Raw genomic sequence first — 27,503 nt, 5'->3', positions numbered from 1 at the left:
CCTCTAAAGATACAGCTTCATGCCTCTCTTCTACTTAATTGAAGCAGAATTTGATAGGAGTCTGTCTTTCTATGAGAAGATGGGACATAAAATATATAGGAAAGGTTTTTCTGTTTCTTTGGTCACACCTTTCCCATGTTGCATCAATCAATATTTACTAGAGCAGGGGCTCCAGCCTTCATTTTCCACATCCCACTGATGACCTGAATCAAAATGGCAGCGACACCTTGTGTATCTTCACTGTTTCATTTCAGGCAAGCAAAGAACACTCTGGGATTGCCTGCTGGAGAAGGCCAAGGAATATAAAACATGCTGGCATCAGGATTTTGAGTGAGATGCCAACTCAACTCAACTCTGGAAGTGCAAGAGCTTGGAAAACATAGTGAAGACAGGTTTCTCCACTGACAGGTCATACTTAGGCATGAATTTTGAGGATGACTATGAGCTTTGGCTGAACCAGCAAATGCCTGTGATTCAGCTAAAGAGTCATTCAGCTTTAGGTGCTGGAAGTTAGAGGTTCACATTTTACCTGGTTGTTTCTCTCATTTATCACTTTCAGAAGGTCTTCAGAGAGGACAAACTGCCCTCTGGAGCTGCTAAGTTCCCATTGTTGTCTCTAAATTGTGCCTAGTGGAACCAGCCTGTATTTTTACATGCTTACCTTGCAGTCTGCGATTCTCGCCTTCAGGTTTATCTCTAAGTTCTTTATACAGTTCCTTTTAGTTTCAGTAAAAGTGAAGAATCAGTGTATGTCTGTGTTGTTTGTGTGAATGATCTATTTGGAAAGAGAAATACACAAATCATCCTAGACCAAATTCTCCATGAAGTACAGTACCATTGGTGTAAAAGTGGTTAGTGCAAGGTGTCTCAAAAGGAGAACAAAAGTGTCCTATAAAGCATTTCATTTGTTTTATGTAAAGTACAAACAATTTATGGAAATGACATTTAACTGGTTATTCAATGTCCAATTATTCACATCTAAAATAATTCCTGAAGTTGGAGAAATAAAACACTTGAATGACTCCATTTAGGAAATCCTTTTGACTCAAGTGCTTTCCTTGAAACAGCAAATAGCTGGATGGCTTCAAGCACATATTTAATTGTGCCTTGTAATAAAGTAATGTAATTAGCAATTACTTAGGAATGATGCTTTAAAATACTTAACGGCTACCACAGACATGCAGTCATTTACGAGGTTTTGTTTTCTTTTGATTCCTTGTGGTATAAACAAGGTTCCTTTCTGAACACAGCTCGTATGTGAGTTCTCCAAATTGTTCCTTAGGGTGTGCAAAGTGAGCAGTTTTGTTTGACAGCAGATCACTACTGGCTGTCGGATTCTCTTCTTAGGGGATAAAACTAAGCTTGTAGGAGGGCAGTGCAAGGCACACATTTAGCAAGGCTCACAGTGTATTGGCCAAGCACAGAGGCAAGTGCTGTAATATTTTTTCTTTCTTTTTTTCCTTCCCACCACATGTTGCTATTGCTAGTGACACTTTTGGTGGCACTGACCTGTGCATCACTTCACAGTGGTTTACAATCTGCTGGCAACAGAAACATAGCACAGGTGGGCAGCTGTCTGTTAAAAATAATAAACATGAAGAGAACAGAAGCCTACGTGTCTGCACACTTTTCTTATAAATACATGTTAATTTGATAGATTTCAAATAAGAAATGGACTGCATAATAAATTAGGCAAAAACCAGAACCAGACTAAATTATAGAAGTGGTACTGTGTGTATGATTGCATGAAAATACAGATACACCATAAATTTGGTGCCAGTGATTAAATTAATAAATTTTCTTACTGGTGGGAATGCAGATTTATATGGTTCTGTTATCTTAGCTAAGGAATAGAGCAATTCCTGGCTAAAACTTCTGATCCATGGTGCAGAAATATCATGCTATTTGTATACAGACCACAATGTGCTTGTATTATTTCTTTGCCAATACCTAAGAGTTCAATAGTGTCCAGAGAGTGTTTTCATGTTGTGCAGGCTGGTGTTTCACTCTGCTGTTGTCTGCTGTTAGTGGCAGCCTGTATCACACTATACTGGGCACATACATCACACCAGATAAGGCTGCTGAGAAAATGCTGTAATCTCTTTAACGCTGCCCATTTTGACTGAAGGGCTTACTAGGGACTAACGTGGGCTTACCTGGGGAGGCATTAGTGCTGTCACTAAAGTATGTTCCTTCAAAAGCACTGTCCCATTTTCGTCCCATTCACTCATCCTACAAGGAAGCAAACCTGACAGCATCAAGGAACTGTAGAAAGCAGCTCTCTCTTCCCAATGCTAAAGATTTATTTTCCTCTGTGTTTGTGAAATCCCTTCCTACCAAATCTCTCTGTTCTGCCCATGGGAATAAACCCTGCCCCTGGGATGACTGAAGGCTTGTTCTGGACCATGAAAAGAGTAAACAAGGGCTGCGTTTGCACAGTGCAGGGTAAATCAGCTGTGCAGAGAGCAGAGCAGGGACAGCAAATTATGTAAGAAAAAGATCATCATCCTGGGACAGGCATATTCAGGAAAAGAAATGCCATGCAGCTATCTTATATTCTGGCTCCAAAGAGAGTCAGTTAGTAGTCCAACCCAGGCATGAACAATTCCATTTCCACTGTCTGTTTTTCATATGGCCACTGGAATGTGTCCTGGGGACCCCATGGAGCTGGGCACACAGTTTGGCTCCAGGACGTCACAGGAAGAGACACATGGACAATTATGTGTCCTGGCACCTGCAACTTCCATTTAGCACTTCTGCTTTACTTTTTACTCATATTCATTTTCACTCATTTTCACTTTTCCCTCATAGGGACTTCTCCTGGGCCGGGCAGGACCTGCACCAAACCAGCTACACACACTGACTGACAAAGGTAAGAGTTTCCTTACTATTGAGTTTGGAGCTTTCCCTGGTGACCTGCTGCTGTCAAAAAAGGTTGGTAAAAGCTTGTTGAGGGGGAAGTACCAAACTGATGGCCAGACCTAGGTGCTAAAATGTCCTACTCTGTTTAAAAAAAACAAAGGGCTCAAGTCACATGATGAATTTGAAACACCCGTGGAGCTGGTTTCCAGGCATTGGAATGACATATAAGTCACCCAAACCCTTCTGGTTTAGTTTGCTACATTTTGCACCTCCATCCCTCCAAAACAAACAAACAGACAAACCAGAACATAAAAATAAAGCTGCCAAGCTACAGTGGTCTTAAGGGGTCAGTCACTACAACTCCTAAGTCCCACAGTTCAGGCTGGCTATTTCATTTGGAAGCTTGAGAGACTTTAGTTGGTAGAAGAGGGAAGCCAGTAGAAGGAATTTGATGTAAATAGAGCAAGTGGGGAAAGGGTAATGCCCTAAATGTGGAACAGTATTGTAAATATCTGAGGCAATATTGGGTTGTATACATTACTAGAAAAGTATATATTGAGGGTGCAGAGTCCTTTTGAAAGACACACATCTCAAGGTAAGCCATAAATGGGTGTGGTAGTCCTTGCTTCATCTTTGATTCAGTATTTAAGAGCTTTGCAGTATAAAATATACCTCGAAGACTGGGTGTGTACAAGTGTAATCTCTGCAAATATTGGCAAGACAGTTACTGTTGTCAGGTTTATTCTAGCTTTAGTATGCTGAGGTATTTATGAGGACTGAATAGCAGAACTGTCACAGCCAAATACCAGGTCGTCACTGGGTATGTCAGAGCACAATGACATGATGATTACTGTACTATTCATGGTCACAGTTTCTGTCACTTATTTGGTACATTGGTGTCACCAACATACCACAAAGGTAAATTATATTAAAATACTGCTTTCTCTGAGCAATTTTGTAGCAGAACTGTAAAGTACAAACCATTTTCACAAAGTTTCCTATTCTGGCTAAATTGTGGGCATAAATCTCTGTTCAAGGGTTCACAAGACATTGTTGTAAAGACACCTACAGCCCTATGCTTTCCAGTGGCACACTGGAGCCTCCCTGCTCTTTCTTAGAGGTTTTTGTCTGGTAATCATTATAAATGTTGGTTGGTTATTTTCTTTTTGCTTCTAGTCCCAGTTTGCAGCAATCTGCTTCATTTCATATGGCAGTTCCATCAGATCAGAGAAGTCAAGCATTTCTGGATCACAACAGAATTTGAATGGGAATAAGAAAAGTGCAGGAAGCAAGGACCAGCATTCAGTGGTTCTCTGCTCCCTTTCCAGTCTGCACCAGATTAGTGCCTTAGCACAGGGCTAGGATGAGCTGCCTGGAGGGGAGCACTTTCCTTCAGATAAGAAGGTTTATGGCCAGCTGTAATAACTGGATTCAGAAAGGTGAATGTTACACAGCATGGAGGTTAAAACTAAGTGGGTTGTAGGTACAATTGCTCCTGTAGCACATTTCAGCAAGGAGAATCCTGAAGACCATGGCCAGATGCATCTAATCCCAGCCTTGCCCTTGTATGGGACTTAGGCAAGTCTTTGGAGAGGAGACACTGCCTGCAGTGCTGCCATTTTTGGCTGCTTCCTCTGTGATTGGATCCTGAAGATATGGAGGGTTTGGGGTTTTTTCCCTGAGTGAAGTGTAACTTTATTTAATCAGGGAAATCACATTAGAATTATGCTATGGATGATGTATCCTAGATGGTTAGGTCTTCAATACGTAGAAGAACACTCAGTGAGTCAGCCCTGCAATTTTTGGTGGAGTAGGTCTATTCCGGTGTGTGGGTGTTCGCAGAACAATTACGTAAGTGTCAGGGTAACGAGGAACTTTTGACATTTCTGGCAGCTTAACTGAGTTCTTTTCAGTCAAAAATACACTAATTGTTGTTCTCTTGCATTAAACACACATCACTGCCTTAACTGGATTTGGGAGGCTTTTTTTTTAAGCGTCAGTTGTCAGGGCAAGATACTGGAGCAGTTTTATTCTTGAGAAAAGAGGAGATTTTTCACAGTTACAGTGAGACAAACATTTGTGAGAACCATTTAAATCATATAAGAGGGTGCAAAAGTTGATATGCCATATGCCTGGAATTTACTATGGTAAAGCTAATTACTGCCACTGAATGCAAGGGCCCATCAGCATTTTCATCACACCCACCCTCAACACCTTGTCTTTTCTTTTTTTTTTTTTTTTTTAGTTTTTTCAGTTTTAGTTTGCCACTTTTTTTTGCCTATGTAATTTTTGAGATGGAGAATGATAACACAGCCTCCAAAGTAACCCTTGAAGTATATTATGTCCTATATTCAAGGTGAGCAGGTTCAGTACCCCACTGAAGAATGGTGGATTGCACCACAAAGGCAACTGCTTTCCTACATGTATTGCAGAGGGAAAGAAGAACTGGTTTGTCTGTCAAGATCAATATAGCAAAATTAGTCAGACCAGGTCAGTGACCAAATGGCACTTTCAGAAAAGATTTCTCTCTAGAGATTAAATATGAAATAAACAAAAACTGGTAACTGTTTTCTTTCTTATTTAATCCGAACTGTGCCTATGGTACCAAAACCCTGTAGTCAAACTAGTCAATGGAATTTATGGGTTTTTTAATCCAGAAAAATATGAAATATTTCAAATTATCATGACCTTGATATACTGTCTCCTCTTCTACATGGAACAATTAATGAGCCAGATCACAGCTCTGAATGGTGCTGAGCATCCCACTGACGTGCCTGAACATCTAACAAAACAGCACTTGTCAGTGGATTTTGGAGAGTCAACTAATGGCTGCAGGATGTTTTTAATCTAAAAAAGTATATTTCCTGAAGTCAGAGAGAAGGGCTCTGTTACATGCTGTGTGGGTTCAGAGCAAGAACAACCTACCAGCTGTGTTTATGCTTGTCCCCACTCAGTGTATTGGCTGTGGTAGCCAGTCCTTTCTGAGGCTGGAAGTATGTAAGGTGAGCATTCCACCAGTGACAGCATGTGGTGAGGAATCACTAAAGAACCTGGGTTCTTTGGGCTCAAACCAATATAGTTTTGGCCAGGAATTTTTCTAATTAGTGAGGACAACTTCAGCCTGGATGTTCTGTCTTAATGATGTGTACATTATGTGAGGGTAATAATTGGATACAGAGGAGCATGTGTGTTCAGCAGGTGTGTTGTTTATTACTTCTCTTTAAAACAGCAGAATCAAAGTTTGAATCTGAAGTTGCTGCAATCATCCCATTTGCTTCCCCAAAACTTAGAAAACTCTAGAGATCTGCAGCATGAACTGATGGCCTTATATTGCTAGTAGTCTGGTAGACTGAAGGGATTCATTGTTCTGATGTGTGCAGGAGGAATTGCTTAAATCCAATGAGCAAAAACAAAGGGACTCTCAGTGCCTCATATTTCTTCCCCAGGATTTATGCAAAGAGGAACCAAGTCTTCTGCATTGAGAACTTGAAATGAGAGTGCTCTTCACTCTAGCTCAGTACTTTCAAGTGCCACCCCTGTTGATTCATGTAGTTACTCAGAGAAAACTGGAGGCAAATAAGCATGAGTTCTCACATTCAAAGGCCTCTCTACACTCAGTGATAAAATTAATCTCTTTTAGATTCAGAAACAGGCTAATTATTTAAAAACATTTGCTCCTACTCCTTTAAATTCATCAACAATACGTGATGCCTCTGCTATGAAAGGTGGACAAGAACTGTTAGAAACAGGTAGGGAGAGGTCACTGACCCACGTCACTCATCTTTGGGGCAACGCAGAAATGTACCACAGGGATTTCCTTTGAACCATTTTGTTAGTTGGACTTTTTTATTTACTGAAACCTGCAGTAGTAAATGTATGGATACTGCATTATTAGTTGGTAAAGCTAAGAGATACATTTTTATTGGAAAATACTGATTACTACCTGTTAATCATCCCTCTCTGTTGAGGACATACCATTTGATTCAATCATTTTGAAGCTATCTCATCTGAGTAAGATCATCAGTGGTGTTACTGCAGTTTTCCAAGCTAGATTTAGCTGACATAGCAAGGCAAAAAGTAGTGCCTGGAGTCGGACCTATGGTGGGTGTTGATTGTCTTTTTGCTCTTAAAAGCAAAGCCTATATTGATTTTGCAACTGAATCCCTGAAAAAAATATATTGCCTATTACTTTGGAAGGAAAATGAGGCCAAAATGGCAGATAAATTAACCAAGGACTTTTTATTCTCAGGGTTTGGAATTGATCAGTTGCTCTGATCATCCATTAAGCTGGATTCAGCACATTGCCTTTAGAAAGAAGGGGAAGATGAACTTCTGACCACAGAGACAGTACAGATGAGATGGGAAAAACAAGTCAGAGGGATCAGGTCCAGCTGTGGCAAGTTGAGCTCCAACCGGGCATTACAAGTAAGGCAAAGATGACCCCAAAACCTCGCCTATGCCAACAGCTGCCCTGTGGATCTGTACACGTTCAGCCCCATGTCCCTTGTCTCCTTACCTCCCAAATTCCCACCTGACCTTCATACTCAAGTCTCCAAAAACATGGGACTGCCACCATTCACCGTGGATTGTAGAGTTTGCCTGCGAGCAACTCCCGGGCATCTGATGCCTGTCCTACTTGGCCTGTTGTGAGGCACAGTGATGGGAGGGTTACGTGTGCTGGCGAGCAGGGAGCTAAGCATTTGTTGAGGTTGCTTGTGCCTAAGGCCACCCCTTAGAGAAGGGACATGTTTGGGAGCAGTCAGGAGACTTTTTGCTCAGTTGGGTGGTGTTATGAATTGTGGCTGAGGTCAGGGAGGAAGGAGCAAGGTCTGGACAAAATGGGGCCGCCGAACCTGAGAGAACAGCTCCCCATGAAATGTGCTGGCTCTGCTCTCTCTGAGAACAGGTTGCCCATCAGGTCTGAGCTCTTATTGCTGGCTTGGGGAGAAAGTGCCTTAGCTGACATATTCTTAGATAGAGACTGTTTTCTTTAGCTCTGTAATTTTCCCAGCCAGGCCATTTGTTAAAACTCAAGGTTTTTTTCTGCTGCTGGGTGAGAGGGCACCCCATGCCTCTTTGTGGGCATGGTCATTTGGAGGAACTAAGAAATGCTTCTTGAGAAGTGGCAGGGAGGACTTTTTTCCTGACTCCTTTCCTCCCCTCAGGTCCAAAGAAGAGTTTCTACGAAGCAATTTATTTTTGTCGGTTTGGTTTTTTTTAGAAGACATAGCACTTCTAGGAGCCTACAGTCATTCTATACTTGGAAGAGAGGAGCTGGGTATGTCAGATAGGTGTTTCAGAAGATGGATGTACCATTTCATTCATTCAAAATGAATTTCTAAGATAACTATGTCAAAGATTTCCTCCAAGGCTTTCCTTAGCACAAGGTGCATGTTTTTCTGAAATTTCATATATGTTTTCAGGACTTCCATAAGAACATGTGGGCTATATTTGCCATGAAGTGGCCCTTGGACCAGGGCGAATTTTACTTTCCAAAAATCAACTTCAGCTGAAGTAACCTAAAGATCATATAAAAAAGAAAAAAATGCCCCACTGTCAGTGACATTTGTGAATGATGGAAAACCATCCATATGGCCAAACAGACTATCTGCACTCCCTGATGAGTAGTGACTTAGAGGATGAAAGTAATATTCATCCTGATCATCTGTTTTGTAACAGGATATTTATCTCAAGCTTTCAAGAATGTCATTATTATTGGGGGAGGGGGGGAAAGGGCAGTAAGACAGAATCTGTAATAGATTATCAATTTTGGGAAGCAGATGAACTGGAGGCAGAGAAACCTGCCTGAACCCCATCATTCAGCAGCCCTGCTTTTGCCCAGAAAGAGGGGCTGTAGGGCCATGATAATACAAGGGGAAGGAGGAGGAGGAAATGTTCTCTCTGCGGTCAGTTAGGAGTTCAAGGAGACTAAGTGGGGTCTGAAAAATGGTAGGACCCTGAAAGGAAGGGGGATGGTGACACATTAAGTGTGTCTGAAGGGAGGAGTGGTTAGGACAGGGAGTAGGGACAAGTCTGTAAAATTGTTTCTGTGAGCACATCCTTGAAAGCTAATCCAGCTGCCCTGCGGGGAGGCTGGCAGTGCAGGAGGCTGAATCTCAGCTCTGGAACTCTGGTCCAGTTAAGCAAATGACATGGTTCTGACTGATACTGGCACAGAGTACAGCTCAGTGGTTGTGGCTGACTAAAAACCATCTAATTTAAACTCCATTTCTGAACTAAGGAGCATGAAAATTTCAAAGCTTTTTGCTTCCAGTCGAGACATCCAGGGGTAGTATTAATAGCTTTGGTGAACTGTGCTCCATTGATTTAAAGCACCTGTGCTTCTGAGAGTCAGGATTTTATCAATTTTTTATCACTTACACAGGAAGCAGTGCTGGGCTTAATGCTATTTATCCAGCTGGACATATTGACTTTGACTTAGGAGATCAAAGCATTTTGGTTAGGGATTGTGTAACATCTTCCTATAAGAACTGTCAGGGGTAAATTTACCAAAGCCTGAAACTTTGATTGATGATCACTTTGCATGAGTGTTCAGCATCAGGAAGCACACAATAAACCCCTTCTCTTAATGGAGGTACAGGCTGTGGCCTCTTAAACATACATATTTTGAAACACATTTCATCGCCTCCTTGAACATAACAGTACACAAAACCCTGGAGGTGCACGTGAAGGTGAGCTCTCCCTCAGCTCCAAGGAGGCGACCCAAGATTCTTTAAGATGCAGCTTCATATAGTGCAAACCTGGAGCCAGTAAGGCGAGCAAGTTATTTGTCTTTGTCTTTTTCTTTATTTTCTTGCCCTTTGCCATTGTAAAAACAGCATTTTCCAATAGGTAGGAGGTTGGAAAGTGCACCTTCAGGATCTCAGAAGTTCAGTCCTGTGCTCTCATGAGTCCTCCTCACAGTGCTGGCAGATTAGATCCAGCCCTTCCTTGAGGCCACATGAAAGAGACTTGACTTCTTGTCCCAGCTTAAGGTGACACATATCACCTTCTGTGAACCAACTTTGTCCAACTATTTATATATGAGTGGTACTAAATATACTTGTTAAACACTTTGACATCTTATATCACCAATTACTGAGGGTCTGTTCACATACTCTTAAAGGGAAGACACTGTGCCCCTTCACTAGGGTAATGAGGAAAAACTGCGCAGAAAGGAGCTCAGCAGGGGGTTCTCATTTAGGGGTGCTAGCTGCCCCCTAACAGAGAATACCTTCTACTGCTGGCTGTAAAGGGAGCCATGAAAAGTAACCTCCTGCCTCTGTCTCAATTGATGCCATGCAAAATATCTGTCCTAGCCTAAATGTACATGAAACCATAGTGGTCCCCTCACCACAAGAGGTGTTGTCAGCATGGATGTAGTCTTAGAATAGTTGTCCTTAATGCAGTAGTAGGGGGCGTGTACAGAATTAAAATAGATGAAAATGACAGATGGTTGCCTGAGTTTTTCTCTCAACATAAAATTAAAGCCCAATAAATAATACAGCATTATACTGGCCCTATTGCTGTCTATCAGTGGGTTTCAAAGGCATGTAGAGCTTTGATCAGTCTGAAAATTATTGCTGTTGCACAAGACAGTGTTACTCTTCTTTTCTCTAGGTGCTCAGAGTGCAGACTGGGCCCAAAAGATGAGCCAGCCCTACTTTGGCCCAGCACATCCTCTGCGCCCTGCAGGTCTGTTCCAGGGCTGAGTGTGGCTGTCAGAGTCCTGCTGGCTGGCACTTACCTGTGACTCAGGCACCTGCAGGCAACTTGCTTCTGAGCAGCAAGGCATTTTGAGTGATGGTTAAGTTGCTGCTGCCACTGTTTAGTCTGATAGTCACAGCCTTTGTCCTGAGTGTGCCACAGCCTGTGCTCAGCTGACCTGTGCTACTGCAGTGCTCAGGGGTCTTCTGTCTTGCAGAAGGAAATATTCTCTGGGCTTTTCCTTTATTTTCCTTTTTGGTTTTAGCTACAAACAAACACTAAATATTTGGAGTGTGGATTGCATGGCTCAAGGACTCAGGATGATTAAAAGCAGGAGACCTGCAGAGACATCCAGAAATTATTGTTTTTAACAAGACAGGAACTTTGTCTGAAAACAGGATGACCTGCTGCAAAAGACGCCGACAAATCCCTGTAGAGCTTTAGAAAAAACAAGCAGGCGCCTGAGTCTGCTTTAAAAAAAAATCCTGCCTAGTAATAAAAAGGGATGTGAGGGTAAACAGGAAAAGAGCACTCCACACTGTGAGCAGCCTAGAGGAGGAGAGGCTGGGAAGAGTGCTGATCTGAAAACCTGATATGGAAACTGAAGGGAAAGATTTCTTAATATTCCTCAGGACAAACTCCCTGTAAAAGCCTCGACGCAGTTTGGAGTGGCCGCTGCCCACTAGTTCCTGTGTGCCTTTGTTCTGGTACTGCAGAGGGTGTGGGAGGGTAGCACATGCTCCACAGGTTTTGTTGGCTGGATTCCGTGTCCATAAAGAAGTGTTGGTTCTGACTTGCTTGAAATACAGGCTTAAGGGACAGTTCTACTGCGTAACTGTATTTCCTGACAATGAAGTGACTGCAGTTCTGCACACCTGTGCAGTTATACTGCAGTACAACTCACTTTTCTAATTTTAGTGTGAATCTCATGACATATATTGTTTTCTGCTAAGCTCTAGCTCCTCAAGTTTTGCAGTTTCATGATAATCTCACCTTTCATGAATCTGAATCCAGTCTTTCTAGCCTTCATGTCTTAGAAAGAGAAATCTTGAAATCAAAGGCAGTGTAGCATAATGTGTAAAACAAAAGCCTTATTATTGTTATGTTTTGCATGGTGATTTTAAAATCAAATACTATTTTGAGGAATTAGTATATTGATATTTGGGCTTGATCACATTACCACTTCTGCTTTTTGGCAGAATTTTCAGACTCAGATACTAAGCAGGTTTTCCATTAGAACCAGCATACTGTTAGTGAGACACCTATAGAGATAAAGGTGATGGGATAAGTATGCAGCATCAGGTACAGGCCCAGGTATATCAGAATCATAGGATGGTTTGAGTTGGAATTGACCTTAAATACTATCTAGTTCCAATATCCCTGCCATGGGCAGAGATGCCACCGACTAGATTAGGTTGCCTAGGGCGCCATCCAACTTGGGCTTGGACTCGGACTCTTGCAGGGATGGGGCATCAACAATTTCTCTGGGCAATCTGCTCCAGTGCATCACCACCCATTGAGTAAAGAATTTCTTCCTCATATCTAATTTAAATCTCTGCTCTTTTAGTTTAAAGCTGTTTCCCCTGGTCCTATCACTATCTGTCCATATAAAAAGTCACTCTCCCTCTGTTTTATAAGCCCCTGTAAGTACTGGATGGCCACAATGAATGCCAAAATCGTTTGCAACAGGTTTCTCCTCAGTGCTGCTCCAAAGTCAAACACTTCCTCAGAACTGAAATAGCACCTTAGTGGCCAAAGGAGGATTCAGCGGGACATAAAACACACTGACAGTAAAAGATTCATCCTCTGAAATGTAGGTCCCAGTCCCTACCAAAATGCGAGTGGTTTGGGCTGGTGCCCATGGTTTGGCTTCACATTGGGGCTGTTAGGATGGAAGCTGCTCCCCTCTGAGCACCAGAGATTTGACACAGATCAGCCCCAACAGCCGTGCTCCTACCCTTGCTGAAAGAGCGCAGCTTTTCTCTTTCATTGGGTCCCATGGAAAACACTGCAGTTCAGACAAATGCCTGTGACCTTACAGGCACTGATGGGAGCTGCAGAGAGGCTTTTGGATCACCTTCCCTGGATGCAGCCCTAAATTCCCGGTGATGAATATCGGGTCCTCTGGCGCTCCCTTGTCTCCCTGCGGGTGTTTACCAGCCCTGGCCTGGGAGTGCCTCCGTGTTCCTCTGTACGAGGCAGCCTTCCAGAGAGGCTCCAGCCCTTTTGAGTGGCAGGGAGCAGGGAAGCAACACTTGCTTGTGAGCTTTTCTGATAATGGAAAATACATGCGTCTCCACCCTTTTCTGGGTATTGCTTTAAGGCAGACAAAGAACAGCTTCTCCTCGCCCTGGAGGAGAACAGGCACGGGGAGCGCTAGGCGCAGGGGCCGCCCTGAAGCTGGGCATCTCGGACTGGGGCCACTCTGCAGCCGGTCACAGGGGTGACAGCTATCCCTACACGCCTCTTCATCCCCTGCGGCTGATGCCGAACACCTCCTGCTCTGGAGTTGTTTGGTTTCAATTTGGTTCACCTGCAGCATTTGGTTTTGCACCGGCCTTCTCAAGCAGCCCGGTGCCTTGGGCAGCGGTTTTTATCCACTCACTTTTTTATTACATAATGGACTTGGGTTCTTTTTTCTTTGCTTTAGTATAAATGAAAGGTGGTTTGTTGCTGTTAATGTATGTGGCTGCCCATAGATCAAACACTTATCTGTAACCTGCACCCTCCAGCACTGCACTACTTGAGACCGAGTTACATAGTAGAAACAGTGATCAGAGAAATTTCCAATTTCCAAGAAATGAAATTAAAGCCAAATCAATTTTTATCTCATCAAAATGAATAGAAATACCAGCTGCTTAGTCTACTGATTACCTAATTATTTGATACTCATACACATGCTCACAGGAACATAGCTATAGCAGCATACTTCATTTTGCCTCTCTAACTTCCAAATTCACAATGAATACAGAATACAAAAATCTACTTGCAGGGTATAGACAAGCATGTCTGTATAAGAATTTTGAGAATTTTATTCTTACAAGACATTCTTGTCCTCCTCAGACAAGCAAAGACTTTGTATCATTTGTATTGGCCTAAGAAAAAATAATTCTAAGTAGACATGCCAACATTGTGACAGCTTGATTTACAAGAGATTGTAAAATTAGTGTGCAAGATACTGAACTACATCATTAGGGAAGACAAAAAAAGTTAATTCCTTCTCCACAAGCAAGAGATACTTAAACTCTTCCCTAAAATGAATCCGAATTGAGTGCGATGTCCCAGGTTCCAAATTCAACTCACAAATTGCCAAAAGAGCACAGCAGAAGGAGCATCACTGAAGATCTAACATGGCAACAGATGTCTCATTTCTGTTAAAAAATGGTGAGTTCAGGGCAGCTACTTTCTGCAAATTATTTTTTTTTTTCCATAGCTCTGTTCTAAGTAAGAGCTACTAGCTTGTCACTTTTTATTTGAAAATTGGATGTTTTGAGCTTTTTTGGTTTTTGGTGTTTCCATCTGAGGACATTTTAACTCTTGCAAATGAGTGGTTCATCTCAGCCTCTTGGAAGGGAGTCATAGAAGAGTGATGCCATTAGTGAAAGATAATTTTTAGGCTATTCACTCTTTAATGGTCTATGAAGTAAGTGGCTATTTCGGTGCTGCCCAGCAGGGTTTCTGGCTCAGCCCAGTCTTGCTCCCTCAGCAGCTGCCATGCCTGCGCCCCACAAATTCTCAGAAGCACAGACTGACAAAAAAAGCCATCCAAACCAGCCATTTTTCTGTGAAAAAAGCTCACTGTTTTGGGTAGTGAAAACACAGCCTCGTTGCAATACCACCCTCTCCCCAGGGAGACAATACCATTGCAAGGGTGGCCAGGCAGCTCAAGGGTTGTGCTGGTCAGAGAGAGGAGCAGCCCAGTGCAGGCCTCCATGGCAGTGGTGGCTCCTATGTTCACCTGAGCTGGCTGCAGGGAGGAAACTTCTGGAGAGAAGACAGCAGGGAAGTGAGCAATGGGGATTGCAGTCTGTGATTAAGGTTTGGAGAAAAAGGGGCTATTTGAGCAATGGGACAAGGCTTGCAGGGACCTCTGGAGCCCATCCAGTCCAAATCCCCTGCTCAGAGCAGGGTCAGCCAGATGCCCAGAGCCAGATTCTGCACCTTTAGCTCTCAGTCTGAAGTTGGAAGCCTTGAAGGAGAAGTTTAGCATAGCACAGCTTATGCCAGACTCGTGCTGATAGGTTCTGAGCTATGTGGGATAATGCTCTAAAAAGTTCATTCCAATGAAGTTATTTTTCTTTGTATTCCAACCAGTCACATTTTATTTTTTTCTTCTTGCTCCAGATATTGTTTTGCATCATCCTTGCCATATGGAAGAAAGGAATGGTGCTGTTCTGATCTGCTGCCATAAAAATATGAAATGCTGTTTGTGTGATCTTCAGAGTAGATTGAAACTGGGAATTTCCACTTTAGGGGGATTTTCAACATGTTGGATTTCATTTTCCTTTCAATCTAGCAAGCTACAGTAGTGTCAAGTTCTCCTAAAAATTAGAAATCTTGTCAGAAATGGATTTGTATAATATATGTTTTATTAGTCTTTATAAAAACTGCTTAAAATTAAGATATTAACTGATAATTTCCTTTTATTATTTTAGATATTTCAATTCATAAAAGTCAAATTTGATTTTTTTGGCCATCTAGATGCTGAAAATATTCAGTGAGTAAAGAGTCTCAGAGTTGGCATTACTGCTCCCTCTGAAGTCTTCCTTGACTTCTGGGTACAGAACATGACAAGAATATGAGTGCTTTTAGCAAAGCCAACATTGAAGGATGCTATTTAGCACAAGGAGTTAAAAAGGAAATGCTGTGAAGGTGGGAGCTGTGGGTAAGCATCTCTCCAGTGACAGGGATCATCTATGCTATGGTTTAGTGGTGAACAGGGGTTCTGTGTTAATGGTTGGACTCGAATCTTAGAGTCAATGATTCCATGATCAGCTACACCTGAGTAGCGAGGTGTGGTGATGGAGGAGCCAGTGCAAGGGTTGCTGTGCTGTTTTCCTAACATTATAAAATGACATGGGTTTCCTTTGCTACTCCTGGTAATGGAAATAATACAGGTTATACCTAATTCCCACAGAGGGCTTCCCAGCACTCTGGTTTCTGAAGAAATGGGGTGGCTGTGGTGGCAGTGAGCCAGTGGTCTGTGGGCAGGTTCTCTGCTCCAGCTAATAAATCCTTTGGGAACTAGGCCGGTAGCACAATGCAGTGAGCTGGCACTTCAGTGGCTTGAAGAAGAGCTGGCATGGGTGTAGGGTTCATGCTCCAATGGAGCCACACTGGAGACAGCCCAAGACTCTCTTTTCTGTCTTGGGAGGTGGTACTCTCATGTCCCAGCCAGCTCTGGGTGAGCTGATGGGTTTGGGCGTAGCCCCATGGGTACACAGCCATCCATTCTACTTCTTGCCTAATCTCTGGCAGCAGTACAGGCATGGCTCTGCTGTGCTTCCTGCAAGCCAGGACTCCTGGCTGCTTTGAGCCATCATCCCAATGGCACTGTTTGTCCCCCAGACAGCTCAGCAGCCTGGACACTGGGGTGGAAACAGATTTGAGACCAGCTGTCATCATCATACCCCTGTAAGAATTAGACAGATTGGTTATTCTTACAGGGGCGCTTACAGTACACGGGAGATTGGACTTTGCATCACTGTGTTTACATGCTGTGGCCTGTACTGCAGCAGCCCAGTCCCACATGGGGATGGATCTTACCCTTGCCATCTTCATTTCTTAATCAGACAGAAGCAATGCTAAAGTTGCAAAGCAAAACATAAAAAGATTTATTAGGGTATATTATACCAGTACTTAAAAACAATGCAGCAAAAACTACAAACAGCATAGAACTTTATCCCCATGTATTTTGGATAAGATTTTATGGTAGCACAGGAACAGTTTCTGAGGCATTTGACATAGGAAGTGCATCTTGTGGCCTTTCCTGGTATGAAATTCAGAACGTTTTCAAGGTCTTTTGGCAGTGCAGACAGATGCACTCCACTGCAGCGCAGGACAGATGTATTTTTGTCCAGTCCGAAATTGCTGGTAAGTCATCCAGAGTCACTGCTGAGTGGAATAAAGCTGAACTGATTACTAATACTGAGTCTCTAGCCATTTCCTCATAGTCTGAATCTGTACATTATAGCTCCAGGTTAAATCATATGTGTTAGGAATGAACATAAATTAGGTACAGAGCTCAGAAGTGCAGATAACTCATGTTAATTAGATAAAAATTTTATTTTTCCTCCAAAATGCAAGTGGACTATTTAAAGAGAATTTTCCTTGGGGGAACGACCATTTCTGCGCATTTTTTTCCATTATTTTTCAGCATCATTTCAGCCCAGTCAAGTAAGCCAAGCTACCAGGAACAGGGCAATATCACCTCTAAGTGATGCAAAAGCAGCTGGGAAAGGAGAGGAAGACAGGGATCAGTTGCTGCAGCATTTTGGCAGGGTATTGAGCTAGCTCCTGAAGACAACCAAGCAATGTTCAGCTGGAGTTGAGAGCTGCTGCGTGAGGGACAAGAGACTGGGGTGGATTCTCTTTCCCAAAAATGATCCTCTGGTAAAAGAGGACCAATAACCATGAGGAAAAAAGAAATATAAGGACAAGTGAAGAAAATTCTTAGTAAGGCACAGGAAATTCCAGGCCTTCCCATGGCCCACTGACTCCCTTGCCAAGCAGCTGTGTCCTACTGCAGAAGGATAACCCTGCACAGAGTATAGCTAGCCATGGAAGGCATTTCAAGAGCAGGGTGTATATGATGTCAGTACTTCATCTCCAGGCTTTGGTGGAGGAAAGGAAACAGAAGGAGTATCCTGATGGGTAGTTGCAGGCGTAGATGGGATGTTCTTTCATTATACTTTTTTGTGATGAGGGACCTGGGCTGAACACGTTCATTTGTATTGCATTGCACAGTGTGTGAGTGCTTAGCAAACACAGGCAGGTGTCTGAAATCAAGGTATTCACGGAGATCAGGAGCAGAATGACCTAAACATGGTCACAAATAGGCTTTGGTATTGCACTGCAGGACAGTAACTCCCACACCGAAGCAAAGAGGAGATTTGAACATGAGGGCTGCTGGCTTCATGCACTGTGGTAAGGACCTACACACTGATGTTTATAAAACATCCTAAAGAGCATCTGTGAATAGCACAGGGGTTCAGCAAGGGCTGACTAGCTCTCCAACACACTGCATTTGAATTCAGGGAGTGACGGACCTGAACTGGGCTTGGGCCAACCAGCAGCAGTCCAGGCTAAACATCTGTGCAGACTTATCTTGGGCAAAGTACTGCACTGGGGCTACCACAGCCTGGGCAGCCTTTGCTGGTGGGATGTTCTGAAGAGAATGGAAGAATACTAAGCTGGACAAGCAGGGCAAGCAAGGAGGAGAGATTGAAGACTATTCTGTAAAGAACCCAACGATGGCAAAGTGCCTGGAAACAAGCTTCCAGAGAGCAAACTGTTGCACGTGAAATGCTGTGCTATGATAGGGAGTTGAAGAAAAAAAATGACTGTTGACTTCGCAGGTGAATGACCAAAGTGCCAGCATGAGAAAATGAGCTCTTGGTTTGCCATAGAGGTGTTTGTTAAACTTTCATGTGTTGAGCAACAGGAATGCAAAACCTCTTTCAGTTTGGTGACAAGAGGCATCTGGGAAGTAGGAGTACTCATCTGAATTGAAAATCAACTTTTGCTAGACTGGTGTTCCTGGCAGGTTACACCTGCTTCCCACCCCATGCCTTGCTGCCACTCTGTCTGGAGCAACGTGCTCTTAACAATAGCTGGTGGCTGGAAGGTACAGCATGTGCTGCATGCTCATTTCCCCTTCCTCCCACCCTGATTGTTATTGCAGCAGTCGGGAGCAAAAAGGGCTCTTTAACACCATTAAGCTGTGAGAAACTGTGACAGTGAGGACCTGACTTCATGCAATATGAAGTTGAAGAAAAATATTTAAAGAGAGAAGATGCCTTCCTGTAAGTACTTTGTAGTGTAAAGTGTATGTACATATACAAACACTCACATGCACACACATCCGGGAGGAGGTGTGTGTCCGTGGGGGGAAATCCTGCCTGCACCACTCAGTGAACAAATTCCCACTGACCCTGGCAGAGCAGAGCTTCAGCAGCTCTCTGTGCATGTGGTGGGACCTTGTGCAAGCACTCAGGCAGGCACACTGAGCACATTTACTCACTGTAGTACTGGGGGGTGGCACCTGGGCCATTCTGGCAGTGCACTGAAGCACAGCTGGGGCAGAAGGGCCTGTCCTCAAGCCAAGCCCCACACTTCATCACCCAGCTGGCACGGCTTCCTGCCTCACATCTGGGCTGGGGCAGCTTTGACTGCCCAAAAGTCACGGGAGCACTGCCAGAGAGTGACCTTGCCCACCTCAACGCACTGGCAGGGAACTTTTGTTGCCTGTTTGGTTTTGCCTTGGGGACTTTTTCTTTGAGGTTTTTTTCCCTCGTTGTCTGTCTTTTAACATGTGTTTGGATTAATCTAAAAGTTGGTGAACTGCCTTCATTTAGTCTGTTCCCAAAATAGGTAGAATAGTTTTTGAGGGTCAATTAGAAAGGCCAACAAGCCCTTGGATAACCCTGATACTCCATTCATTGATTTCGTCTAGCTTATTTTATCTTGAGTCTGACCTTGCGGAGGCAGAAATTCAAGAAAATTACAACTGACTTTAGTGGTTACTGTCTTGGAAACTACTATTTTAAGGTTGATTATAATTCTGTCCTAGTGAATTTTTTTCAACTGTTTTGAATTTTTGCTGCTCTAAGCATCTTTCAGTGATAATATAGATGGAAATTTAAGATACCAACATAATGAATATAAATCTGGGTTTCCTTAGGTACTAGTTGGAGATCCATTAAAAGAAATTTAGGGCACCAAGGTTTAAAGACCTGCTCTGGTATGTTTAGCTACAGTGTGCCAAAACTTAAGTGCCTATTTTCACCTCAATCCCTGCATGCAGTGGGCCAGCCACCTGATTTTAGTAACAGAAAATGAGTATTCATAACTATCATTTTCTAATAGCTGGATTCTCATTTTTCCATCCTTCTATTGCACCACAAGTACCACAAGCCAGCATTACCACGTGTGACAGGCACTTAGCTGCCACCTTCATCCTGACTGCACATTCCAGCTCTTGGAGCATGGAATTAGGTGGCTCCCAAAATCAGAGCTGTGATTCCTGCAGGAAAGCATTATGTATCCATGTCTGGGACCAGATCTGGGGCAGTATGCCAAGCTCTTTTGAGAATTTGGCCTAAGCTGTAATTACCATGACTGATGGCTGCCCACTGCTGAAAATCTGCTGCAATGTTACGGGTGCTGAACATTTGGACAATCCCAAGATAAAGGCCAGCCAGGCAGTGCAGTGCTACCTCGGTTTGAGGGTGATGTGAAGGACAGCAGAACAGGGGCCAAAGCTGCTTGTAAAGGAAAGCAAAAATGTGCTCAGAGTAATAGTGTTCAACATTCCAAATATCTGGTGAAACCAAACCAAAACAGGAATATTACTGAAAAATGTCAAGCATACCTATTTTTGCGTAGCAAGTATAAAGTACTAAATCACTTCCACAACAATCTGAGGCACCTTTGAGACTAGCATGTCCTCAGTTCTTGTGGAAGAGTTTTGAACCAAGAACCTTCCAGTTGCTCTGGGCAAACGCATCCTCGCTTCCATGCAGAGCTGTGCTGCCTTGGCCATGCTCTGCATTTCACTGGAAAAGCTGGTAATATTGCAAGCTGATGAAGAAGAAAAACTGCTGAACCGTTTTGGAGCTCTTAGTGGGTGAAATTTATTACAATTTAATGATCTTTTTTCCATTCATTTTAAAGACGTGCATGAACTACTTTCAGAATGTCATTATCATCTGTTTTTTATTTTTTTTTCATATTCTATACACTCTCCCCTTGGCTCACCCTATACAGGGAAGCTTGTACAGGATAATGCGTGAAGGATTGTGGTGACCACTCTATAACGATGTAAATTGCAGACAGTGCCACAGTACCTACAAACTATATTCTATCAAATTTACCTTCAAACAGTGATGTCAGCTGCCCCCAAGCATGTCTGGATGCCCTCACATGTGTTAGCAATACACTGCAATGACACACACGTGTTCCCACCCAGCCCATCCCTGCACTGGCGGCACAGGTTTCTTTGTTCAGAATCACATTATGCATGTGTTTGTTATTCATGTTTCTGCTTCCCCAGCTTTCCTTTGATGTAAATTTAATACAACTTTTTTTTTTCCCCTCTGCCATTATTTGAAACAGAAACTCTGGGACAATAGGAGCATCAAATATTGGATGTATGGAAAAACATTAGGCAGTGTGTTATACTTTTTCTGCAAGTCTAAGCCATAATAAAAAATACATATTTTTCAGAAGAAAAATAATAACTTTGACATTTTTCCAGGAGCTACAGACTTTGAGTTTTAGTCAGGCTGTGATGCCATGGCACTGAGCTGGCCAAAGTCTACTGCAGAGCAGTTGTGTCAGGGGTGCCAGGAGGAGACTGATTGCCTACAACTCTGCTAAAGACATTTTATTTTAAGTGGGCATTGGCTTGTAAGCCCCTTGCAAATCCTATACTGTGTAACACACAGTTCTGGAAAATAAGTGGAAAGACACTTATGTAAAGGTTGGGAAAGATGCTTGATCTTAAGCTTTGCATTCCTCTTTAAATGTTTCTGAGCAACACCTTCACCTGTTATTAGCTTGCACAGTGTATAAAGATCATGCTACTCTGTGCTTAACCTTTAAACAAAATTTCTGTGATTGCTGGCCCTGGTTCCCAAAGCAACTGTGAGAAATGAACAGGACAGATGGAAGCAGCCTTTCCCAGTGGATGCTGCAGGATATTTCTGTAATGATTTAAAGCCATGTTAAACAATAGCTTCTTCACGTTCAAATGCAGAGCATCCCAAGATGCTGCATGAGACAGGGGAGAGAGCTGAAATTGCTTTTGCGGTGATGCTGGGCATAATTAAAGGCTTATGTCTGAATCTTACATCTATCAAACTGCTGTACAACAAGGGAAACAGCTCCCTAAGTAGCTTTTTACAAAACACTAAATATACTATCATAACAATAAAACCTAACTATCCAGCTGCTGGTGAATTATGTACATGTGGTACTGTGTCCATCATGTCTCCTCTCCCGCCTTTAATCCATCCCTTTCTGCTGCTGGAAAATAGCAAAAGTCCTCCAAGGAGCAGCTGAAAAGTTTAATAAAAGTAAGTCAGAGCTGCCTAATCTGTTTTTGTGATCTGGCTGCACTTTTTCTGAAAATCATGATTGTTCCTTTGGCAAAGTTCGGTGTAAAGTGAGAGCTTTTAGTGTGGCCCCAAAAGAGGGGAGAAAAAAGCCACTTGCTGTCTTCTCTTTTGACATAGCAAATAAAGGCAAATGTGTAAAAGTATTAGAGCCCCACTGCAAAGCAGGAAGAGGAAAACAAATGGCACCACACCATATGCCAGTAATCCCAATTAAAATGTATTAAAATTCATTTCTCTTTTCCTCAGCTTCCCTTTTCCACACCAGTGAACAAGCATGTTTGACAACAGAGTGTGGGAATTTCTAGTTCACTGAGCAGATTTCCGTTCTCTTTGCCCCTGCATCTACCTGAGGCTGTAGCTCCAAACCCTCACCATGCACTTTAAAGAAAGCCCTGTCTCCCCTTACCATACAGCCAGGCATTGCACACATTGCCAGGGACTCCAAGGGAGCAAAATGGGAAGCAGCAGACACAGCTTGAGGTTAAGAATTCTCAGTGGCCATGCTGGGCTTTGTCGGAAATCAAACCTTTTAGGCTCCTTGATGATGCTGTGCTTAGCTTAGAACGTTTCCCAGGCATGGAGCTTCCTGTGCTTGAGCAATACAGCAGGAGAAGCATTGAGAAGGTGAGCAGGACCTTCTGCCTTCAACAGGCAGGGAGAAGCAGGCACGGCAGCCAAGGTGAGACCTCAGTGCCACTGGCAGGAAGGCGGAAGGTGGAAAATGCTGCAGGGTGCTTAGAAGACTGGAAAATACCTTGGAGTCAGTAGTGACATGAACACATGAGATGAAGGCAGTAGGAGCTGTTTATTAGAGGCTGAATGGATAGAGAAAGAGAGAGAATATTAGTGTGGCAAATCAATCTACAAGTACCAAAATTGTTTTGAAAAATGCAAAAAGATGCACTTGCCATTATAAAATCAAATAGGAAGACCAACAAATAAACATGGTCTACAATTCATAAAACCATTGTTAGGTAGCAGAATCCTTTTCTCAGGCAGGAGAACAGGCAACTTTATCTGCAGCTTTTCTCATTCCTACTTTTCACAGTTTTAATGCAGAAGTAATTACTTCCTTTTAAAGGTCCTTCCTTGTCCTCTTCATCTTCCTATTGACATAAAAGGTATTGACTGGACCCATAAGCACAGCATTGCTTTTCACTGTCTCTTGATTTAAACTCTCGTGCTTTCTCCCTTGTAGGGTATCCCAGATCTCAATAAGAATTCAAAACACTTCCTAATAACTTTGCAGTCGCCAGGTTTTGGGTTTTACATCCCGCTCCTTGCCAGCCTTTTCAGATCTCCATCCCACTGCTTCCTACACAGAGTACAGCTGCCAGGCTGATGATACAGATGCAGAGATAAAATTCAATTCTCAAAAGTTGCCTCAGAAGAAAGATTTAAACATACAGTTCCAGATAGTTTTCTCTGTATGCATTTTCTTTATGCTTTTAGATTCACCGCATCAATCTTTGCCTCTTGAACAGGTGAAGAAATCAACAACAAAATCAGGATGTTAACCTCCGTGCTTGCTTGTGGTACAGAGAAAGTGAGCAGTTGGGGAAAATGTCAAGCAAGGGGCTGCTCTGCAAAGTGCCAGGAAACGGGATCTAATGGACCAGAGCCATTTCTTCTCTTTGCCCCAAGCTTGACCTCTCCCAACATTAAAATCTCCTCAGTCCTTCTCCAGACTTCTCAGTGTCTTGTCCAGTCCCCAGCCACTCTGTGGTTCTCAGATTTACTCTTTCATCTCCTTACCTTGGTCTCCCCTCCATGCTGAGCTAGTCTTGGTCCCACTGTATTCACATTTGGTCTGGCCTGGCTCATTCGCTGTGAGAGCTTTCAGTGAGCTGCCTGCCTGTCTCCTCAGAAGATACATCTCCTGCACCAGTCAGTTCCCATCAGCTGTCTTAAGGCTTTCTGATGCTAGAAAGGCTCCAGCAAAAGTCTAAAGGGGGAGGTCACATCTTATTCTTTAAAAAGGCAGAGAATTTCTAGAAAATTTCATCCTGAAAAGGATACCTAGCATTGAAAATTTCATTCAAATGTTGGGAAATGTGTGCAAACAGCCTCTTACAAAAGGAAACACAGGAAAGGAGGGCTATCTGTGGCACCCCCAAGTCTGTGATTGAATTAATTATACGTGCTCTTGCCCACTGCTTTCCTAACCAGGAGTAAGAGCTCCCAAGTGATGTTCTATGTCAAGCCATATTAGTGTTGTATGAACCGTAATATTTACTTAAAACCCTCTTACAGACAATGTCCTGATTTAAACTGGATCCCATAGCTGCTGCAAACAATGTCATTATTATACAGCATGTTATACCATGACAGCTGGCAGAAGTGAGCTTGGTAATTCATGTGCAACTTTGAAAACGTGCCTGCACTTTTAACTCTGTCACCCACCATAACTTCTTAATGTCTGCTTGGACAGGCATCTACTGAACAGGATTGGTACTGATGCTTCAGGCCAATGGAAAGAAACACATGAGCATGAGGCAGGTTTCTCCTGGCATGTGCTGAGGTTATGCCTGTGGTCACTTTTTGCTGTGTGACTGTGGAGACCATGCTGGCTCTGTCACGTGAGATAACCATGAGGGAAATCTGCAAGAAGGCACAACATTCTGAGGTTGCCTCACACTATTCAGGGTTTGACAGGCCCATTGTTTATACAGCATTAATACCAAATTGATGCTTTTGGGAAACTCCACCCATGAGCGATTCAGAAAACTTCCTGATATGCCTGACAAGACTTCAGCCAAGTGCAGCAATTCTACAGTTTTTCAGAGGAAAAGGATGGGAAAGAAGGGAGGGTGAAAACACACTGGGGAAGAGATAAGCAAAGAACTGATGGGCTACAGTAGGACAGACAATATAGGCATGACAAATATTAGTGCAGAAGGAGGCAGAGCTTGTTGGTCCATTTGTGAAGACTGTACAACCAAATTCTCAGAGGCTGCACTTAAGCAGAATGGGGTTCATATCTGTCCTCTCCCTATCTCTCTCTCTGCCTGCATTCAGCCTCTGCTGGCATTGTCTCTTCCTCTCTCACACCCTGAAAACTTGAAGCCTCTTCTTCTTGGAAGTTTCAGGGTCTGGCAGGACTTACAACATCGCCTAGAAAATTACACTGGGGTACATCACTTTCTTTCCCAATTCTTTCTATAGCTCCTGGTCATGCTGTAACAGCAATACAGGCTGATCCTGTTGGCTCTGCCAGCTTCTTGAGCAATCCACTTTTGGATGTAATGGGTCACTGATTGAGAAACTAAAACTGAGAGGTCTGGAAAAAATGAGATATTCTAATGCTTAAAGAGAATATTAAAATGATGCTTACAGCTGGATTTTGTTGTTTGGCAACACCAACACCAAATCAACTTCAGAGGTTAAATCACCAGATCTTCTTGATGTTGGCCAAATGCTTCTTCTCAGTCAAATGCTTTTCAAAGCCAAGTTAACCCAAGTACACTGACACAATTAACATACTGATAGTCATGGACTGAAGTTAAGAAACAAGTACAGGATGTTGTTAGAGGCTAAGAGTTTGGAGTACAAAGGCAGATAAAGGTGACTGCCTATGGCATGAGCTGTGAGGTGGAAGGGAAGTTATCTGCCTTCCACAGCTTGCTTCACCCATTGAGCCCCCAGGATCCCAGCACATGCCTGCACAAGGCCCTGCCCTCAGACCACCCCACATTAAAGAGAAGGAAAGAAATCACCCCCCAGGTGATTCAGACTGCATTGCAGAGAAACATCTCTGGCTCCAAGGGAAGATGGAGCAGATAAACCAGGGAGCAGCAGCCAAACCACCTGCATCTGGCCACCAAGGTGGCTTTCCAGAATATATCTCTGTGTCCCAAGAAACCACCTCATGTCCACAATTCTAGCAGCCAGAGTGACCAGAAAACAGTCAGCCTTTGTCCCAGAAACTGGCCTGGAAGGAGTGAAGGAGACAGTGCTGAAGGGCACTGCTAGCATGGAGAAAGCACAGCGCAACTGGGCATCTTAGAAAATAGAAGAGACAGTATGGGCACTGGGAGGTACGCTGAAAATGCTCAGAAATGAAGTTCAGTGTGATATGAAAAATATTTCACATCCAGGGCAGTTTAACTGGAGCAGCCTTCTGGTTAAACCATCCTCCAGGAAGGGAGGAAAGTTGCCCTGGCTCTCCCACATAAAAAACATGGGACTGGGCCATGCAAGGTCCTTACTATCAAAATGTCTAATTCAGGACAATCAGAAAAAGCCAAGCAGAGCCAATGTGTATTTCTGTCGAGACCTTTTCCCTCTAATTGAAAAAAAAAAAAAAAAAAAAAAAAGTCAAAAAGAAGTAAAAGAAGTCAGGAAGAATCACAGGTTCAGTCCAGAGCCATCCTGGAGCCGTGGAGCCTGGAGAGCTGCCAGGCAAGCTGGCAGGAAGTCAGGCGGGCTTGTGATGGAAACCTGCCCTGTGTTTCATCGGAAGTTCATTCAAACAGAGACGCTTCTGCACAACATTTTGCTTACAACAAATCGGCATTCTCTGACAAAAACCTGGGCTGACGGAAACCTCCCAGCCCCTGCTCCTGATAGCATAATCGTTCCTTACATAATAAAAAAGAAAAAAAAAAAAAAAAAGAGAGAAACTGGGTGTGTCACAGCTAACGTTAACGGGCCACATTATACATAGTTTTGTAAGGGATTCCTCATATGGAGCAAATCTTAAAACTGAGCCCTCAGGCATTTCAGTCTGATTTTCCACAAGTGCTGAAGGCTCAGCTCTTTTACCCTACAATGTACACAAACATCGAAGTAATGGTGAGATTTTGGGTGAAGATGGAGCAATTTTATTGTATTCTGAATAGCATTTTTCAGATATTACAGGTTGTTAGTTCTGAATTCCTCTTTGTTCCTACCAAATCCATTAGATAGGAAAATATTGATAATTTCTCCTGAAAACTCAGATTCTGTAACAAGGGCATAACTCTCTCACCTTGAAATTACTAACTAGAGCATTTAGAGAAAAGAGAGAAATGTAGAAAACATATACACAACTTAGAATACCTAGATATCTGACACCATTTTTCTTAATAAAATAAAAAAAGACAAGATGAGTCATATTTCCTCTTTTATGGTTTTGAATGATACTGGAAACCTTTCTTGTTTTAGCATCTCTTCCAAAGGAGTACCCAAAAGGCTGCAGAAGGTGTGCAGACAAACTGGGGACCTTGTCCTCTCATTTCCTCACATTCTCTTCATTTACCTGAGAACCAGAGCCAGACCTGGGCAGCTCTAATTCAGATAGCTTTGAAATAAATAGCAAAGTACCCTTTTAAACTAACCAGAAGCTCAAGTTAAATGGCTGTATTTCTTTTTCATGTACCTTTAAAGGAAACAGACATCAGCTGCAATTCAAATTTTCTTTCTTTGCCCCCCAGTTATGTGAACACAGTGCACAAGATTAAGACATTTCCAACATGTAAATTCAATCATTTGAGAAGTCCCACTGATTTCAGCCAGTGACTTCCTATTGAGTCAGCAAAGTACTTATGCCTGCGTGTGATTGTAAAATGACTAATCTCCCTGGCTGCGCCCGCGCTGGTGGGGAGGTGCATCAGC

This window comes from Corvus hawaiiensis, chromosome 4, assembly GCF_020740725.1.
Source record: "Corvus hawaiiensis isolate bCorHaw1 chromosome 4, bCorHaw1.pri.cur, whole genome shotgun sequence".
Lineage (NCBI taxonomy): Eukaryota > Metazoa > Chordata > Aves > Passeriformes > Corvidae > Corvus > Corvus hawaiiensis.
This window is presented reverse-complemented; position numbering follows the sequence as displayed.